The sequence below is a fragment of the Pyrus communis genome, chromosome 5, assembly GCF_041283825.1.
Source record: "Pyrus communis isolate YQ-2024b chromosome 5, ASM4128382v1, whole genome shotgun sequence".
Classification (NCBI taxonomy): Eukaryota; Viridiplantae; Streptophyta; class Magnoliopsida; order Rosales; family Rosaceae; genus Pyrus; species Pyrus communis.
In genome coordinates, this window is record NC_142569.1 from 31,666,827 (window position 1) to 31,685,924 (window position 19,098).

Here is a 19,098-nt window from a genome sequence, read left to right on the forward strand (position 1 = left end):
AAGCCATCATCAAGCTCATAAAAACAAGCCTTACATTACCTCAAGCAATCCTCTGCAGATCTCTTTTTTTTGAACCACCAAAGCCAAATCTCTTAAACATCAATCTCAAGCTATTACACATCACTAATCACATAGAAAACGGTCTTCTTAAGAGCAGTTCCATCGTGGGCAATAGTCTGGTGGACTGGCTCTCAAACAGGGCCAGAAAGCCTAAGCAACTTGGTCCAGCGTGTGCTGGCAATGGAGCCCGAGCTGGCCTGAGGGAGAGGCCTAGCAGGAGTTGCCAGCCAGAGAGCCCGAAGGGCATGTGACGCAAGGCTGACGTCTGCACGACGTCAACCACATGGTGGACGAGCCTAGACAGAGTCGAAGAGCAGCAACACCCTGATGTGGTGGTGGACGGGCCTGGACAGCTCTTCGCGGAGGTAGATCTTGACGCCGGTTAGACCTAGCATTCAAGTCGTGTTTCTCATGTTCGTGTCATTTTCATGTCATACCCGATAGCTTAACGGGTAGTGTTGTGTAATACCCGTTAAAGTAAATGGGTAATATGACCTGACCCGAAATCAACCGGTTAATATTATCAGGTAATATGACCCGACTCATTACCTGTTAAGAAAAATACATTTTAAATCAATAAAAATGAAAATGAAAAACATAATTTGACCCAAAAAAATGTAAAACATAATACTAAATTAGTATATACATACTAAATTTCGGAGTTGACCCCTTCATGAAAGTTGTAAAACTTTTCATTATGAGTGATTACATTTTTCACACTTCTACAATAATTATTATTAAATTCTACTAATTTTGTACTCAAATAAAAAACACTATTCATGAGATTTGGAGGGTTTTAAAAATCTAAACGACTATGTAACCATCGTCTAAGCGTTGAGGATGCAATTATGAACGTTTATTATGCTTTCACATCTTTCAAACTTATACATTAATGATTATGAATTTTGTTTATTTTGAACACCCTTACAAATACTATTCATGAGAATTTGTATGGTTTTAAAAATTCAAATGATCATATACCCATCCTTAAAGCGTAGAGGATGCGACTACGACTACGAGCGTTTGCATATTTTTTTTCATATTTTTCGCACATGTAAATTAATTATTATAATTTTTTTTAATCTGTTTGGTATTTTAAAATTACTTGATATTTTTATTTTTAATGTGTTTTGACACACCCCGACCGAGATCAGGGCATGCTGGCCGTCACGTGGAAGTGACGTAACCATGTGCACAGTGTAGAAGCTAATAAATAATAATAAAAGTACGAATAAATAAAAACTCAGCTATACACAAAGTAAAATAACATACATGTGCAAGCGTAAGTGTAAGAAACAAAGTTCAGAGCACGGAAGACCTAATGCAGTCCGGAAAAAACAACACTAAATAAACACACCCAAAGGTGGTCCTACACTGGTGATAATCTGTCAGATAAGCCGGGAAAATCCTCTGGGGAGCCACCAAAAGTGCTAGCCAAACTAGAACTTGGAGGGCCGTAAAACAGAAAGCGTGAGTGGGCAAAAACAAAGCTTTTCAAAAACCATTTCATAAACAAAGTTCTAACTCCTTGCCGTAAAACCTGTATACTTCCTAGAAAAATAGAATATATACATATATATAAATCATGCTCGGAAATATGCCATGCCAAATGTCTCGAAATAAAATGCAAGTACTCAGGTAATGCCAAACAATGCCATGTAATCTGTCAGCCGGAGTCACCTAACGTGACCTGTACGGTTGAATCTAGAGCTCAAATCTCCAACTCACTAACTATACCTGCACATGAGTCAGAACCACCTAAAGTGGTCTGTACGACATGACTGGGTGTATAATAAGTACGCTTAAGTGCTACGATCACGTGAAGACTGGGCGAATAATCGCGGGTCACCTACGAGTCGGAACCACCTAAAGTGGTCTGTACGACAGGACTGTGCACCTAACTTGGATCCAAGATGAGCGTGTGGTGCGGGAGGTGAACATCACGTGAAGGACTGTGCTCAACTCTGGCCGGGAGCACTAGCACCGAGGGTGCAGGTTATGAGCTCTCTATGCATCTCAAATCACTACTGAACATAAACATAAACCATAACTTACCTGGTACTTACCTGTGCGTCCGCAGCACCAACACACACATATACATATGCAACTAATAATGCATAATTAAATGGGCAAACATAATGCATGGCATATAAACGTATAAACGTTTCATTTCACTTTCTGGGAAAAACATAAGTATATAGGTATATACGGAAAACCAAAAGCCCACTTACTGGTAAGTAGAAGGGTCGTAACCCCCTTGCCTTGAGTGACTGCGCTCGTCCTCGGGATAGATTTCACCTATATGCGAAACAACTATAAATACATTAATTTTAAAGCACATAACCAACATTACGAAATAACTTCTCATACAATGCTCAAATGGGGTGTATGAATACACCAACGTGATCTACTCAACCTCACGAACATCCCTATATTTTTAGAATAATTTTCCGACGCCTCACGCGCCCCCACGTGCCTCCCACGGGCAAGCACATGCCTGGCACACTGACGGCGTCAGTTAACACCGTCAGGAATATTTCGTTGACCCTGACGGATTCCATTAATGCCGTTAGGAATATTCCGTCATCTTCTCCAGCTAAACTCCAGCGCCGTCGCCGGTGCCGGAAAACTGGGAAAAATTCAAAACTTCGTATTTCACTCGTTCTTCAACCAAATTTCACAAAATTGGTACCAAAATGAAGCTTACAACAAGAGGAACAAATCCATACCACTTTCAAGCACTAAAACCCACGGAATCTCGCCGGGAAAACACCACCAACTCCGGCCAAACCTGCAACTCACGATCCCGACGTCCAAAACCTTCAAACCAACCACCCCGAGCCTCCTAAGGGCCTCACTAAGCTTCCTACAAGCTTGAAATTCCCAAAAACACAAGAATTAACGTGTGCATAAACAGTGACCAAAATCGGGGATCACGAGTTCAACGTGAAAACGAAGGTATCCTTACCTGAAATGGGTATGGTTGAACTCCTAAGGACCTCACGAGCACAACTATGTAATTTGTTTCCTCGATTTGTGAAGATTTCAAGGGTTTAGGGTGTTGTCCGTACAAGAAAATAGGAAAGGGAGAGAGAGAGGGACTCGGGACAGGGTAGAGAGAGAGAGGAAATGAGTGTGGTGTGTGTGTGGTCCAAACTCCACCAACCAAAGCCCAAAAATGACCACACAACGAAAAAAACATACTAGGGGCAAAACCGTCATTTCACCCCTACGGTACGAAAAGTCCGAGACGGGCTGTCACATGTTTTATGATTTTTAATCTCAATTTTTGCCTATAATATACTATTAAAAAAAAAAACTTAAAATTTAAAATTTATATAGAATAATAATTAATAAACAATATATACATATTCATTATATCTATTGTATTTTATAGTACTTTTTTTTAGTAGTTTAAAAAATTAAAATCATCAAAATAACTTTTTTCTTATCGTGTCGAAACAGGTTTCTCGCGTGTCACTCTCGTGTAAACCTACTAAGGACTCATTATTAATGGGTTATTATCGTGTGACCTGATTAGTTATCATGTTGACCCGAAACCCGTTATTTTTGTGTCGTTTACATGTCGTGTTCACGGATCGTGTAAGAAATTGCCAGGTCTAACACCGATATCCCGGAGACGGAAGGCGAGCTTCTCGCCGACGACGACTCTTCCCAATGCCTCATTCTCCTTTCGCAAAACGATGCCCAACCAGAGTCCTCCACATCCGCGACACGTGTCTCGCTCGCCAACACGCCAATCTTCCTACTTATCTGCTTCCACAAGGCGCTGCAGGCTGAGCTCCTAGATCTCTGCCTCGTGACCATCGCCGCCTTGGAGAGTGGATCAAGTGACCTCCAAGACCGCGACTTCATTCTCCTACTTCTACGGCGGTTTAAGTTCCTCAAGCTCGCGTATAAGTTTCTCAAAAGGCAGTTATTGTTTATTAAGGGCAATTACTGTTCAATGGGTGGATTAAATAGTGAATAGCTCTGGGGGGCCTTAGCAACGGTGATGTTGCTCTAATGTGTATTATAGAGTTTATAGAAAGAAAAAAACGAAACCTTTTTCACGCCAGAAGAAACATTTCTCATAATATAACTTCATGCTACAAGCTTTAGAGTTGCCGAAAGCTAGAAGACTCCAACAAGGTATCTTTTATTCCCTTTCCTTCAAGAAGCCATCAAGTTGTTGGCCAGTCAAAACCGCCACGTTAGAACCTATAATCCTATGTCAATTAACATTTCACCAACCTATGAAGGCATAAGAGTAAATGCTTTTTACGCTGCAACCAATCTTTTTACACTGGAAACTACTACCTCCGTTCTCTTAACTCTAATGGCACTTTCATTTGGAAAAAGCTATTAAGCTCATTTAAGAAGGGGGTGTTGAAGATCTTGGAGAGAGAGATAATACACCTAACCTTGCATCCAAGGGTGTTCGAAGTTTTGAAAAAGAAAAAAAAAAAACCATTCGACTTGAAAAAACTATGGAGGCTCGATTCACCTCGTGCCAGGGCTTTCAGGTGTTGGGTTGTATATGAGGACGAGATGAAGGAAATAGGGGTTTGTCTTCGTTGGAGATTCGTTGGTTTTTGTCCGGATTAGCCGGAATATGTAGTCAAGAACTTAACATGTTTTCAACGTGGAGAGAGATCTAGAGAGAGAGAGAGAACATATATGGAGAATTGTAACTATACAATAGGACCGTAATCGAAATACATACATTTGTCTCCTACTCTATGGGGGTAGCAGAAAGAGGAGTTGGCTATATGTAGTTGTTGGGGCCATTGAGAAAAAGAAAGAGAAAACTATGCGGCTATATATAGTTTTGGAGAATAGATCATGGCGGCTCATGGAATGATCCATATTAGAGCCATTAATCGGAGTTCGACTTAAGTAAGATCAAACTTCTTAAATACATATGACTGGAAAATCATGATTTCACGAGGAACGAAGCTTTTGATTAATGAACTTATTTGATTGGATGTTGATTGTAATAGCTATAGTGTCATAAGATGGTGACACTTGTCATTAGTTAAGTCTGTTAGAAGAACAAAAGTTAGTTAGAGGGTATTGTAGTAATTGTTGATGTAAGAAGAGTCTATATAAAACATTGTGTGTAATACTCTTTTACATGGTGTGAAATATACAAGCTTTACATTTCTCAAATTCTCTCTCTTCCTTTCGCATTTCATCTTCTTCTTCCTTAGTTCATTTGTTCATCTCCATTTTACTGTTATCATGGTAGTAGAGCAGGTTGTCTCACGTGTGAAGCCAAATGACCACATGCGCTCCACGTCATCTCGTTGTGTTGTCCACGTGTTAGGCTTGAAAATTCGCCACACATGAGGGGGCGTGTTGAGAATGAGGGGAGAGTATAGTGTCTGAAGATGGTGACACTTGTCACTAGTTAGTTAAGTCTGTTAGAAGAACAAAAGTTAGTTAGAAGGTATTGTAATAATTGTTGATGTAAGAAGAGTTTCTATAAAACCTTGTGTGTAATACTCTTTTACATAGTGTGAAATATACAAGCTTTACGTTTCTCAGATTCTCTCTCTTTCTCTCGCATTTCATCTTTTTTTTCCTTAGTTCATTTGTTCATCTCCATTGTACTGTTATCAGATTGTATGCATCACTTGGCACATGACATAGTACACTAATTAATGTGATTTAAAATTTTGGTGACACTTGTCACTAGTTAGTTAAGTCTGTTAGAAGAACAAAAGTTAGTTAGAGGGTATTGTAGTAATTGTTGATGTAAGAAGAGTTTCTATAAAACCTTGTGTGTAATACTCTTTTACATAGTGTGAAATATACAAGCTTTACGTTTCTCAGATTCTCTCCCTTCCTCTCGCATTTCATCTTCTTTTTCCTTAGTTCATTTGTTCATCTCCATTGTACTATTATCAGATTGTATGCATCACTTGGCACATGACATAGTACACTAATTAATGTGATTTAAAATTGCGGTGACACTTGTCACTAGTTAAGTCTGTTAGAAGAACACAAGTTAGTTAGAGGGTATTGTAGTAATTGTTGATGTAAGAAGAGTTTCTATAAAACCTTGTCTGTAATACTCTTTTACATAGTGTGAAATATACAAGCTTTACGTTTCTCAGATTCTCTCCCTTCCTCTTGCATTTCATCTTCTTTTTCCTTAGTTCATTTGTTCATCTCCATTGTACTATTATCAGATTGTATGCATCACTTGGCACATGACATAGTACACTAATTAATGTGATTTAAAATTGCGGTGATATTTGTCACTAGTTAAGTCTGTTAGAAGAACACAAGTTAGTTAGAGAGTATTGTAGTAATTGTTGAAAGAGTCTCTATAAAACCTTGTGTGTAATACTCTTTTACATGGCGTGAAATATACAAGCTTTACATTTCTCAGATTCTCTCTTTTCTTCTCACATTTCATCTTCTTCTTCCTTAGTTCATTTGTTCATCTCCATTGTTATGTTATCAGATTGTATGCATCACTTGGCATATGAGATAGTACACCAATTAATGTGATTTAAAATTACGGTTTCCTTAACATTACTCTATAACAAATGCCTTGTTCCCATATCCTCTCAAAGCATTCAATTTGGCCTAACAATGGTCTCTTAATTTGCGCTTCTAATTTGGCGATCGAGTCTCTCACTCTCTCTATCTTTGGATGTGTGGGAGTATTATATTATTAACAGCAAGGAATCCCATATAGTAGTTAAAACATTAATTAATAGAGTTATGGTGATTTAATTAGCTCAGATGACAGATTAGAGAAAATATAATACGAGGTTAGATGATCGATTAGAGAAAAAGTAGTATGGGTTAGGTGGTGACAGTAGTATGACCTGAGCTGGGGTCAATGAGTTGAACACTATTCATCCGACATTCATATTCTTACTTCCATAGGGTAGGTTGACATATAGCTATTAAACAAAATCCGTTACATGTTGGCCCGATTTGAGTTCCCACTGGTCATACTATTGCTTTGTTTAGATAAAAAATTGAACCACATGTGGACTGGTCAATTCCCGACTCCCGTGTCTAATTAGAATAACACAATCATTGTTTGTGAATTGTGAACAAGACCGTTCCCACAGAAAGACCAAACAGCAAACACACACTTCGGTTTTTTTCTGATCTTTTATATATCAATGAGGGCTCTTTATATATTTAAACTAATTGATAAGGAACTGAACTAAATGCCTCGAGTTCAAACATGAATATTTTAAATAAACTGAATTACATATTTTAAAGATGAAATTTCTTTTATTTATTTTCTTAAAAAAACAAAATTTTAAAATTTATTTCATAAGGAGAGGATTCGAACATGAGTGCCATGCATGCTGATTCTTTGCCATAATATTGAGATTTTGTAGTTTTCTCTCCACTTATAAGTAGAAGGTGTTGACGTAGTGGGATATATGACAAGGAAAATCGAAAGAAATTCTAGCGCTACAATCCACTAGCGTTTAGAGTTCAACAAAAAAAAAAAAAAAAAAAAAAAAAACTCTCGTTTATTGAATAATAGTTGAAAGATAAGAGGTTGAAATATTATACCTCCAAAACATAAATCCAAACAGCAAAAGGACTTAACGTTCAAACAAGAAATAAAATGAACAGTTAACAAAGTACTAAAAATACCCCAGAACTTTTAATGTTGAGTATTGTTCCTCGTTCATTCTCATTCAAGACGACATATTTTACGCTTGATTTTGACATCAACGATCGTGCTTGCATCCCTTGGATCTTGCTTCCAGTTTTGCACCTTTTGACATGTTCTTCAATCTTCTTAGCCATTTGTTCTACATTAGTGACGGACTTTAATGTTTCTTTAAAGTCTAAGATTATTGATTGAATCGTCCGAGAAATGAATGGTGAAGATTAACTTTAAGAATGACTTTAGAAAATCGAACAGTAAAAAACTACTAGGTAGGTTGGACTACCAAATACAAATACGTCAGATTCAACTCTTATGAATTGCGAGTTTGGTATTTAATTATTGCTAACTAATTATTTATCACATTGTATAATATAAAACCTAATTATTTATTCTTTATTTTGGGTCAATTAGAATAACAGATTAATTTATTGTGAAGGAAGAGGCAAAGACCACGGATGAACGATCTATTTAATGGGAGGCGAGGAAAGAAGAAACTAAAGGAAATCAAGGAAAAGATCATAAACACAAAAATGGAAAAATCATCAACGATAGTGTCAACACAGGAGGAGATGATGAGCACCACTACTGATGATGTGAAAGTACTTGTATTCGATGCTTACAAGCCCAAGCCTTGTAGCTCATTCCTTGAAGCAGCAATAAGAGCACTTTTCAAGTGTTTCGGTGCTGAGAAGATAGAACAAGTTGTAGAGTGCCCAGCCACAACTACAGAAACCCCAGTAGCAGATACGCCAGTCTCCGATGATCCACCAGCAAATCCAGAAGCTGCTCCTTCTCCTCCTGTTGAAACAAATCCGGAGAGCTCGGTACGTTTTTATCTCTCTCTCTCTCTCTCTCTCTCTCTGCTGTTGAAATAATGTTCTAATTAATTAATTAATTAATTATGTACTACACAGAAAGTTCCTATCCTTACAAGTAGGCGAGGCCTAAGTGACGGGTCTGGTGGTAAGATTAACTCGACTTCCCAGGATTGATGAGCTGCAGCCTGCCACGTACAAATTAATCGTCTGCGCAAGTGTGGGAATACTGGAGAAATTATGTCGACATTTGACATTATTTATCTTATATTTACCAAGTATAATTTTTTTTTTATCTGCATTTGGTTTTCTGGATTATGCAGTCCTTCTTTTCCTGTACTCCAATAAGGAGTACAATAATAAGTTTGTACAAGGCATCATCATGCGATGTAGTACATATGTAATGTAACGTGTTGATTTGTTTAGTTACAGAATAACAGAAATTAAGGGAGGTTTGAGATTAACTTAGAGTGCTACTAGACTCATCTTATTGTCTTATTTTTCCATTCACGTTATAATTTCACCCACCATAAAATTACGAAAAATCTAAAACTATCTTTCCACCATTATCCCTGCTAGCTTAAGTTGTAAAATGTAAAAACAAAAAGACTGAAAAACTAAAAATACAAACCAACAGCCACAACACCACCCACCCCAGCCGGCGACAATAAATCAGGCACAATCCCTGCTGGAGGCATCTCCTTTTCTTTTATATGGTGCCCTTGTTTTCTTCTTCTCTTTTATTTCCCCTCTGTCTTCCTATCTCTCTATCTATCTCCCCGCACTAAATCTATATTTAACACAATAAACATCAAAACTGAATTTTCTTACCACGCTTCTTGTAGCAATTGAAAATTAGAAAGAGAAAAAGGATGGAGAGAGTATGGGGGAGACAGAGGGGGATGGAGGAGAGATAAATGGGAGAGAACGAGAAAGAAGGGGAAAGAGAGAATTAAGGTTGGGGTAGGAAGACAGATGAAGGAGGGGGAGGAAGAGGGAGAAACAGACTAGGCTCTTCATCCCTTTTTTTTTTTTTTTTTTTTTGAGAGGAAGTACGATATCATTGAAAATTGAAATACGTACAAATCGATGATAGGGTGCTTACATTGGGCCTCAATAAAAATCTTGTCGGGGCTTTCAACCCGATTGAAGGGAAAAAGAGTGTCCCACACCAAATTAACTACTAGTACTATCCTGCAATAATAATTTAGAAATTGCATACGGAGGCTCTTCGAACCAAGAGACCGGATGATCAATAGTTAGACTAAACCTTGCAAGGCAATGAGCCACCTTATTCGTCTCTCTTCGACCATTTGTATCCTCAAGCAAATGCCCGTAATGACCACACTACGATGTACCTGCATTCTGAATTGCTGAAGTCACCAACAACGCATCCCCTTCCACCTGGACCTGTTACGTGATCCATCTATGCAAGAACAACACTGCTGCCCGTGCAGCAGCAGCCTTAGCGTGTAGTGCAGAGTGCACACCTTCCTCCCTACTCACTTGAGCTGCCATAAAACCTCCATCTGAGTCTCTAACTATCAATCCAAAGCCTCCAATTGACCCCTTTTCATCCCATGCTACATCAAAATTGCACTTTATCCACCCAGAAGCTGGAGTCTGCCAATGAAGTATTCATACCGAGGAGTGTTGCGGTACAGCATCATTCCATTTTTTAAATTCGGCCAACCATGCTTGTGCTTTGATTTGGGTATCCAACGGAGAAACATCAATACCATTCCAAATAAAGTCATTATGTACCTTCCAAATACTCCAAACTAGAATAAGGAGCAGCTCAAAACTTTCCTTAGATACTTTTTGCACCATATGCTCCAGCCACCCGCCAAACCCGTCCTCACTTCCAATAAACGACCGAATTCCCAACGGACTTCCAAACCACACAGCTGCTGCTCTAGGACACTTTAATAATGCATGTTCTACTGTCTCCTCTTCTTGATCTCAAAATCCGCAAGTAACCTCTATAAGTACTCGTCTATTCTTCATATTCACTTTGGAAGGCAACGCATTCATATACCCATGCCATACACAAATTTTCACTTTTCCCGGAACTTTGGCTCGCCATAATGCTTTCCAAAGAAACTTTGTGTTCTCGTTAACCATTGATCCCGTGGGCTCAACATCACCCATTCCCTGGCATGATCTTGCCACAAAATACGCACTCTTAGTTGTGAACAACCCCTTTGGTTCTTTTTCCCAGATCAAAGAATCAGCTGGATGGAATAAGCTCAAAGGGATGCTCAAAATCAAATCCGCTTCCTCCTTCAAAAACCATCTACGCACTAAATTCGAGTTCCACCGGACTCCATCATCCTCCGCCATCAAGGATCTCACCGTAAGAAATGGGTGCACCCCCATCGGTAGGGGGCTAAGGACTTGATAGAAATGCTCCCGTGGCAGCCAACTATCCCCCCAAATGCGAATTCGTAGACCATCCTCCACTCTTCATCTCGCACCTTGAAAAATAATTATCCGAGATGCCGTCACACTGTGCCAGAAATAGGTTTCAATTCGGTTAGGGTTTCGTTCATTTTCAATTTCATTTTCTGATTTTAGTTTTAATTTTAGATTAAATCTCATTATTTTGTTTATAATTCAATAAATTTGTGTGAAGTAGGTTTTCTGTTGGACAGCTCGACTTCTCTCTCTGCGATTCGACTGGTATCTCCCCCACAAAGTCGACAAGAAATTCTTGACAGCTTCCCTATTACCACTGCAAAAGGTCCTTCATATTCCCCCTCATTTCTTCATCCTAAACCCTAATTTCCAAAATTATTCGGTAAATTTTTAATTTTGTACAGGCGTGAGTACGACGCGTATTTCTACAAGGCCTTCAAGGTGTACATCCATCTATGGAAATTTCAGCAAGAAAATCGCCAGAAACTCCTCCCCCTGTTCTGTCATTGATATGACTCAGCTCTGTCTCTCTCATTCTTGAGGTATCTGCCGTTGGATTCCGTTTTTGGTCTGAAATATTTAATTTTTTATTTGAGTTTGCTGGGATTTATTCGATTCAACTGGGGTGGGGTTTTCAATTGTTTGGATTTTTTTTTATTAATTTAGATTTCTGGTTTTTTTTTTTTTTTGTTGGTACCGCAATGATAATTTCGTTCAATTTCAATCTCATTTTCTGATCTTTGTTTTAATTTTGGATTTAATCTAATTATTTTGATTCTTATTCAATAAATTTGTGTAAAGTAGTTTATTGTTGAAGAAGTGGTTGACCTTTTAATTGTGCCTGTTGTGTTAGTGGTCGTTGCTGGACCGGCAAGAAAAAAATTCTACTTTGCATAACGACACACCTGCTTTTTTGCAGCAAGGACCAAAACAAGTAGAAGTGAAGGCTTAACTGTTTGGGTATTTCTCCTAAACCTAATTATTCTTATTTAAATGGAGTCTACTTTTACAGATACGAATTTGTATTATGTTATTCAACTGTCTGTGGAAGTCTTTTAATGCAAGCAATTAGGTTTTCTTTTTCAATCAATTTGGGGGGTTTAGGATGAGAAGTGGTACACAGAATTGGTGTTTTGTAAGAGGACGAGGTTTTTCAATTTAGTCTGGTCAGAAAGTGAATGGAGGGAGTGGTGTGGGAAGAGATGGGAAAAGACTTCCGTGGTTGCTGGCAGCAAAAGCTAAAGGAGCAAAAGGGTTGGAGAAAGGAACTAGGGCGAAGACATCTGTTTTGTCTTGGGAGGAATCTGCAAAGAGGTTAGAGGAAGTCAGTGATAATGGTTCTTGGGGGAGAGCAGCAAAGAGTTGAGATGCAGATAGTAGTAAGTTATCTTAGGACAATTCAGCAAGTATGTTAGAGGAAGAAACAAAGTCGAAAACTGGTCATGCTTATTGGGAGGTGTCAAGAAAAAGTTATCTTAGGAAAAATGGTGCATCAGAGCATGGGAGTAGAGAAGGTAGAACTGGAAGGGGAACTTTGGTAAGGGATCGTCAAAATGATTACCGTGGTAGGGACAGAAGATTGAGGAAAGCCGATACAGAAAAAAATTATGTTAGGAAAAGTGGTCCATTTGAGCATGGGAGTAGGGAAAGTAGAATTGGAAGGGGAAGTGCGGTAAAGGAAAGAACTCCATTAGTTTGTTTTCACGAATAAGCTCTTTCCTTTTTTCATTCCTCATGCACTGAGAAGGCTGTAAACAATAAAACTCCTTCCTCCCCTGTGCCGCGTGAACTAGCGGACCGATTACTAAGTGTGGATGCTCACTCCAGCATGAGCGAACCTTTTCGAAACTGGTTAGTAATGGGCGCCACTATCCCAGCTCAGATCCGTATATTCAGTCATACCGGCCTGGCCCCACTGATTTGTTTTCAATGAAGAAAGAAGAAAAGATCGATGAACGATTAAGCGAGACTTTTCCTTAGAGAACCGACAGGAAGATGTCTATGGTTTAGATAAAACATATTATTTTGCAGTCTTCTGTTAAGATTTTATGTATTTATAGTGTTATGGAAAGATTATTTGTGTTGCTATTCTTTGCTAAAATGTTTTTGCATAAATTTGCTTACATTTCTACTTCTATTCTAATCCCATGTATATTTGCTTGCAGTTCTATCGGAATCTTCTCTGAACCCAGAAAAAATTTAGCCTTCGGACGACGCCGACTGCTATAATCTAAGTGGTTTAGTAACTAATAGGTATGCCCAATACCTCTTGCTGCTTGCGACAACCTTCAATTTCTTTCTCTGTCTGTACATATAATATATATTATCATAACATATATAAACAGATTTATACATACATAAATAAACATGCATACGCTCATTTGCTTGATTTGTGATGCTCAGTGAGCTTGAAAAAAAATTAGGCCCATTAATTTTTTTTAATTTTTATAATATATCTCGGTTATTGAAATTGTATACTGTGTTTGATATTCTGATTATTTTGGCATTTCAGTTTGGATTTGTATTTGATTTTGATTAACAAATTTATGGTAAAACCCCACTAAGAAATTTAGGAATGTGTATTAGGTTTTTTTGGGTCTTCTTTTTATTAAGATTTTACAATGGAGAATTCCAAATTCTTTGTGGTGGAGATCACAGTTTCGATTTAGAATTTTTTTTTGGGTTATGAAATGAGTTGGAATGTTTGGTCTATTCTTTTGTGCACTATTATGGACCAGATGCACAAAGAGGTCGCTGTTTCAGAATTTTAACCCTCCACCACAAATTTCCTAAGAGCTATAAGACGACAAAATGTAGAAGATGAATATTTTTAGAAAAGAGATGAATTAATTCCTTAACTTAGATAAAACAAAATACCTGAACTTGGCTGAACTTCCTTGCCGTCCCTAAGCTTAGATTCCTGAAGTTCGCTGATTGTTTGGTACTCTTGACTAGAGCTTCACTCAAAGTCTTATCCCTTTCCACTTCAGCCATTGAATTCTTAGGTGGTTCTGCTTCTAGATCTTAGCTTTGATTATTTTTCCCGAGTTTACATTTTTTATCAATTTAAATCGTGTTAAACAAACAGAAACATGGTAACTGTCATCAAAAGATTCCTGTTAAAAGTTTGAAAAAAAAATCGAAAATGATACTTATAGCGATTGTAAAACCAGGCGGCGGGAATGCGGAATCGGTTTCCTTGGCGGGGCGACCCGGTTGCTTTCATCCGCGGGCAGCTGCCGCATTCGCAGCCATGGAACGCTGCGTTTCCTTCCCTCTTTTGTCTGAACAAAGGCGAATCTGAACCTCGTCCTCTCCTTTTCTTAATTTTTATTTTTTTTTGTGTACTGAATTTCCATATTTTATTTGAATAATAATAAAAATATTTCACCCGTGTTTTAAAAAAAAAATTATAACAAAAACAAGTCTTATTCCACTGTATAGGGTCGGCTCAATAAATTCTATAACGTCTTAATTTTTGTGATCAACTTCGAATCTTCTACCTTAAAAATTAGAGTTAATCTCCTACTTTAAAAATTAGATAAAAAAAAAAAATCATTGTAACTTCTAAAGGATTAAAATTTTGACATTTACTCGATATGAACTCATAAATGATATCAACGGACATGATTAATCAAACAAATCGATCGAACTGGTTCAATAGGTTCAAATTTTAGAGATTTTTCAATCGAAACCAGTTCGAGTTAATCGATGATTAGTGGGAAAAAAATTGAACGAAAATGTAGGATGAACAAAATATAATGAAGAATCAAAACAATTAACCAGTCAGAAATAAATCTGTCTAATTTTCCAATATTTACTATACTGTATGTGATGATGTTATGTGTATAACACTCACGTAATGTTAGTTTAATTCTCAGAAGCACATAGTTCGCCAGCAAAAGCACCATTACAGCAACTACAGAAGCACACCAACTGGCCCCATTTGCAAAAGCACTTGACTTTTCATCAGAAGGTGCAGGAGCAGGTGGAGATTTGGAGCCTGCATCAGATGAACCCGAGTTGGAACGGAGCCGGAGCCGGGGCTGGAGCTGGAGTCGTTCTTCTTCCCCACTCCGGGGGAGCGGTGGGTCAACCACATTCGAGACTTGAAGAGCCGGGCTTGGGGCTTCTGCCTGAGACAATGCCTCGGGGCCGATCAGACCCGACAGTGCACCTGGTTCAACTGGCAAGATTGCATACGGGACGTTGGCCTTGGGGTCCGTATCACTGCATGGGGATCCTGCAAATTCATGTCGAAAATTGTTGTGAGTGGTTTCTGTAACTCGGTTTGTCTAGGGTACGTTAGCGTATACCGCGAGTACGAACACCTACAAACGACTCATTAGATAGAGTATTTAGACCGTTCATATGGTGCGACACCAGTCAATAGGCCTTCAGTAGGTTAAAATTCCGCTGCGGAAGTAGTAGTCTACTTACTCGTATATTTGCTGGCAGTTTCGGGGAAATCGGTGACAATGCCATCAACTTTGAACCCTTGAGATGACAAGTGATTTGGGCCTTGGGGTTTTAGGGTGTGTTTGTTTGGCCTTATTAAGGGCTGGTTTGGTATTGCTGTGCTTTGAAAAAAAGCTGTTTCTGCTGTGCTATGAAAATAAACAGATGTGAAATAAAGCAACAGAGTGTTTGGTAAACTTTTTTGTAAAAGTGCTTTTCAAAAAAAAAAAAAAAAAATAGTATTATATTGTTTGATAAACTTTAATGTAAAACAGATGTGAAAAAGCCGGTTTTTCAAAATTGGGTTTTGCAGCTTCTTATTTTTGGCTTCTTTTTTTTATCTAAAATTGTGAAAAAAAAGCTAAAGCTGAATGTTTACCAAACACAAAAACAGCTCCCAGCTTTTTTTGATACCAGTTTTTTTCAGAATCACCTCAGTACCAAACCAGGCCTAAATGGGACTGGACTGGACTAGACTACAGTTCCATGTTTGATAAGTGCTGGGACTAAGTTAAGTGGGACTAAAGGAGACTCGTGTGGACTAGAGGCCTCCTTAAAGATTCTTAGCAAGGCCCTCCCCAAACCATGGGATTTGCTAAGATCGGCTTCTTCCTCCTCCCTGTGAGCCCCTCTGTGAGTTCTGGGCTTCTTAATTTTAGATTTTGATGGGATTTAATTAAGATTTGCAGACTATCCCTAGCAAGCTGCTTCGCATCGCCATGGTCATCATCCTCTAAAATCTCGAATCTCATATTTCCCACCACTAACATCAACCACAAAAATTCCCCCATCTCATATTTCCCACCACCAACCATCACCCGCAAAAAATCCCCAATCTCATATTTCCTGCCGCCACCACCGCCATGGACGAGCCATCCGAGAAGCTCCAGAACCTCATGTCACTGAATTCTCTGCTGCTCAAGGAAACCAAGGACCGCCAGCAGCAGGTGGAGTCACTGGTGCAGGGCAAGGTAGATTTGGAGTCCGAGCTGAGTCGATTCCGCCTTGGAGATTGAGCCGCTTGCGAGCGAGTTAAGTGAGTAGAGCAAGGAAAATGTTAGGTTAGAGTTGGAGAAGGGTGTTTGTGGTGTTTTTGTTCTAAGCTAGATGGAGCAAATGATGTGAGATAAAGTTTGAGATTGAGAGGACGATGAGTAGAGAGGTGGTGAAATTGTGAAGTTAATGAGGGAAGTGGAGGAGTTTGTTGGTAGACTCGAGATCGAGAAGGGAACTGAGAAAGATTATGTGATGAAATTAATAATAAATTAATTTCGACAATAAACTACAATATTATTTTCATTATCCTACTTGTTAATCCGACACTGCATCAAACACTTCACTAAGTTAGTCCAGCTTAGTCTAGTCTAAGCAAGTCCAGCTTAGTCCCTGAAGCTAATCTAGTCCGAGACAGTCCGGTGCAACAAACGCCCCCTTATAGTTTTGGGTGTCATTCTTCCTTGGGTTGGTCCGCTTAGACCATTAGGGTACGTTTGTTACACCAAACTATCTCGAAATAGGCTAACTTCAAGGATTAAGCTGTATTGGCTTAGATTAAACTAAGTTAGACTAACTTAGTAAAACGTTTGGTACAGTGTCCGTTTAAAAAGTAGGATAACGAAAAACCATCACATTCACCCAAAAGACCAACAAAACAATTCAGAACAAAAATCATACTTTTACTATATAAAATTATAAAATTTTCATCTAATAAAGAATGATGTCAGGAGCTACACACGATATGGAGTCATCGGATGAGGTATTACGTTGTGTATACAAAATGTATATATACGTTTTATATGACATACAAACTCAACTCAGGATCTTCTCCCTTCTTCCAGTAACTGGTGGACTGGTGCACTAGAATCTTGTGAACTCGAGTCTGGACTCTCAATATCTTTTCTTTGCATAAGAAGATAGCTTAACCTCGTGGCCACAGATAAAGACACACCAACATTCCTCTCTGCACCCAGCATGTGGAAATACATTTGAGGTGCCCACCCATCTCGCTGGTTTAGGAGAGGGAAGGACTACAAGGAACAAATCGAAGCTGTGACAATTCCTATAAGAGCTCCAGCGAAGACGTCCTGCCAATGATTCAATAATCATCCACACGAGAGATTCCCACGAGAGCAGCACATAGTAATGGAAGAAATACAATGCAGGAGCTTTGCGGAATGGCCTCTATGATTAAACACTTTGAACTTCCCGGACAAATACCATGCAAGAAATCCAAGAACTGCAAATAAAACTGAAGTATTTCAGCACAAGGAATCAAACAACAACATTTTTCTGCATTTATTTACATGACTGAGAGATTAAATGAACAATTATAAAAATCAACACTCAAACTCCAAAGCTCTACATCTACATCTAAATTCTTTGTCCTTAATACTAGTTTTCTAATCAAAGGCCCTGCATCTGGATCCAGAAAAATTTCGTACTCCTTCTGATAATTATGCTCTAGTTCCAAAGCCTTGCATCTACATCAAATTGTGGACGTGATAGGAAATAGACAAGAGCACCGCATGCTAAGGCACACAATTCTTTGTCCTTAATACTAATTTTCCAATCAAAATTTGCACCATAATTATCATTTTACTTTCCTCATAGAACACCTAATTATTATTGATATTAATATGAACAACTGTGCAGCCCCCTGCACCAGGCTATTGTCATTGCAAAATACATAGACAAACAATTTGAACGATGCTAATCATCCACCCGACTCGGACCACATAGCCACTACTGATTTATGAAATTCAACCCAAATCAAAAACACCCAAAACCACAAAATTCAAGAAAACTAATATTATCCATAAAATTGACAATCTTTGCTGTAAAAATTCCAAATTTTCACAGTTTTCAAACCCAAAACAACGAATTGATGAAAACCCAATAATAATTTAACGATCTGGAAAACAAAATCGAAGAAATAAATTGCCCGATTCGAAATTTACCAGACTAGGAGCAGATGATGACGAGCAGGAGATGAGGGCGAACGAGGATGACGGAGCAGGAAAAGGAGCGAGCAGACGAGGACGTGTGACGACTCTCTCGACGACGGGCTTGGTAACCTTTTGGTATTTGCGGAAACTTCTGCTTAAAATTCTTCAAAATTGTTCGTTATTAATTTATAGAGCTTTGTGTTTATAATCAGAACCGTTCATATTATAAATCATCCTATAAAGATCACATCTGCAAAAAATCAATTAAAATTAAGGTCGTTTAGTCATTAAACTGTTTAAAAACAAGTGAACAGAATTGGTAAAAGCATTACGAACCGTCTATATATTTGCTACAATAGATTGCCTAAACGACCTTAGTTTTAATTTATTTTTTGCAGATATGATATTTACAGTATGATTCATAGTATGAATGGTTCTGATAATAAGTACAAAACTTTGTGTTTAAAATACTAAGAGTTTTGAGTAGGAATTCATACTCGTCTTTGAGTAGCCAAGTATTATTTGTATTTGCGGATTCTCGCTAAGAACTCCTAGCAAAAGAGATAGTCGGAGAGAGTGAGGGCTAATCTCATTAAACTTAGGGACTTTTAATTAAACACTCTCGGTACTATTCACTTTTAACGAAAAATCACATTTTTATCTTTCTCTGGTACTATTTACTACATCTTTATTTGTCTTTTTCATTAAAACTAAAGTTTTTTTTTGGACTTTTTATTAGTTT

General features: G+C 38.3%; 1 protein-coding gene and 1 long non-coding RNA gene across 2 annotated transcripts in view; one reads left to right on the forward strand and one right to left on the reverse strand.

Annotated features, from left to right (window-relative positions):
- LOC148697146 (somatic embryogenesis receptor kinase 1-like) overlaps positions 1–19,098 on the reverse strand; it is a 50,893-nt gene that overhangs the window by 9,818 nt on the left and 21,977 nt on the right. The window lies entirely within an intron of this gene.
- Positions 11,071–14,096, forward strand: LOC148697147 (uncharacterized). The gene is made up of 3 exons (XR_015963103.1): positions 11,071–11,278; positions 11,807–11,913; positions 13,119–14,096. It is a non-coding gene; the product is annotated as an uncharacterized LOC148697147 (long non-coding RNA).